Here is a 2,500-nt window from a genome sequence, read left to right on the forward strand (position 1 = left end):
ATTGGCTACTCTCAATAAAAAAAGCTGCAAGTGGAGCCTGCAGTACCACCACGGGCCAAGACACCATCACGCCAGATTGAAATGTTCGGAGCGGGGGGAGTCTGGTGCAACGCTCAGGTCCTGGACCTGGTGAGACGAAGGAGGAGCCCGGCCAGGAGGCCATCCACAGAGCCCAGTCCCTCCACGTGCCAGAGCCTCTCCTCTCCCCCAGTCCCGGCAGAGTAGTTCCGGAGAAGCGGACTGAGTGTCCCTGTCTCTCCCTAAGAGGACTGACCTATGGGTCGGGGCTTGATCAACCCCGACTGGGTCACCTGGGCGAGGGTGTATGTTGTTGAGAGACCCGATACACCTGATGACCCCAGGCTACAACACTGATGATACGTCCTCCAGGCTACAACACTGATGATACGTCCTCCAGGCTACAACACTGATGATACGTCCTCCAGGCTACAACACTGATGATACGTCCTCCAGGCTACAACACTGATGATACGTCCTCCAGGCTACAACACTGATGATACGTCCTCCAGGCTACAACACTGATGATACGTCCTCCAGGCTACAACACTGATGATACATCCTCCAGGCTACAACACTGATGATACGTCCTCCAGACTACAACACTGATGATACGTCCTCCAGACTACAACACTGATGATACGTCCTCCAGGCTACAACACTGATGATACATCCTCCAGGCTACAACACTGATGATACGTCCTCCAGACTACAACACTGATGATACGTCCTCCAGACTACAACACTGATGATACGTCCTCCAGGCTACAACACTGATGATACATCCTCCAGGCTACAACACTGATGATACGTCCTCCAGACTACAACACTGATGATACGTCCCAGGTGCATCCACGTGATGTTTTTTTGAGTGGTGCCAACCACTCCTACATTTGACTTTGTCCGTGTGTCCGTATGTCCGTCCGTCCGTATGTTTGAGCACGGCTGATTGGTCAAGCTTCACGTGATACGTGACAATACGTGACAACATATTGTTGCTGATTGCAACACAAGGATGCAACCAGTTACACTTTCAAAGGCACCACTCTCTTCACACTGGGTGTGATTTTTTTTATTTATTGCAGGACAAATGCACTGAAATATCATCTCTCTGATATGATGATAAAAACCAAGGCAGTGACTTTTGATCAGAGTCATTCCTCACATCATGTTAATGATTAATGTTCAGACTTTAGTGTTGGTTTGCAGGAGGTAGGCGTCAGTGTATGTTGAAGCTTACATTCTGATGGTTCTACCTGGCTGATGGTTCTACAACTCATCTTTAAGACTGATGGTTCTACAACTCATCTTTAAGACTGTTGGTTCTACAACTCATCTTTAAGACTGTTGGTTCTACAACTCATCTTTAAGACTGATGGTTCTACAACTCATCTTTAAGACTGTTGGTTCTACAACTCATCTTTAAGACTGTTGGTTCTACAAATCATCTGTAAGACTGTTGGTTCTACAAATCATCTTTAAGACTGTTGGTTCTACAACTCATCTTTAAGACTGTTGGTTCTACAACTCATCTTTAAGACTGTTGGTTCTACAAATCATCTTTAAGACTGTTGGTTCTACAACTCATCTTTAAGACTGATGGTTCTACAAATCATCTTTAAGACTGATGGTTCTACAAATCATCTTTAAGACTGTTGGTTCTACAAATCATCTTTAAGACTGTTGGTTCTACAACTCATCTTTAAGACTGATGGTTCTACAAATCATCTTTAAGACTGATGGTTCTACAAATCATCTTTAAGACTGTTGGTTCTACAAATCATCTTTAAGACTGTTGGTTCTACAACTCATCTTTAAGACTGATGGTTCTACAAATCATCTTTAAGACTGATGGTTCTACAAATCATCTTTAAGACTGTTGGTTCTACAAATCATCTTTAAGACTGTTGGTTCTACAACTCATCTTTAAGACTGATGGTTCTACAACTCATCTTTAAGACTGATGGTTCTACAAATCATCTTTAAGACTGATGGTTCTACAAATCATCTGTAAGACTGTTGGTTCTACAACTCATCTTTAAGACTGTTGGTTCTACAACTCATCTTTAAGACTGTTGGTTCACAACTCATCTTTAAGACTGTTGGTTCTACAACTCATCTTTAAGACTGATGGTTCTACAAATCATCTTTAAGACTGATGGTTCTACAACTCATCTTTAAGACTGTTGGTTCTACAAATCATCTTTAAGACTGTTGGTTCTACAACTCATCTTTAAGACTGTTGGTTCTACAACTCATCTTTAAGACTGTTGGTTCTACAACTCATCTTTAAGACTGTTGGTTCTACAACTCATCTTTAAGACTGTTGGTTCTACAACTCATCTTTAAGACTGTTGGTTCTACAACTCATCTTTAAGACTGTTGGTTCACAACTCATCTTTAAGACTGTTGGTTCTACAACTCATCTTTAAGACTGATGGTTCTACAAATCATCTTTAAGACTGTTGGTTCTACAACTCAT

The sequence above is a fragment of the Gymnoscopelus microlampas genome, assembly GCF_963454915.1.
Source record: "Gymnoscopelus microlampas genome assembly, chromosome: 2".
In the NCBI taxonomy this organism is placed as follows: domain Eukaryota; kingdom Metazoa; phylum Chordata; class Actinopteri; order Myctophiformes; family Myctophidae; genus Gymnoscopelus; species Gymnoscopelus microlampas.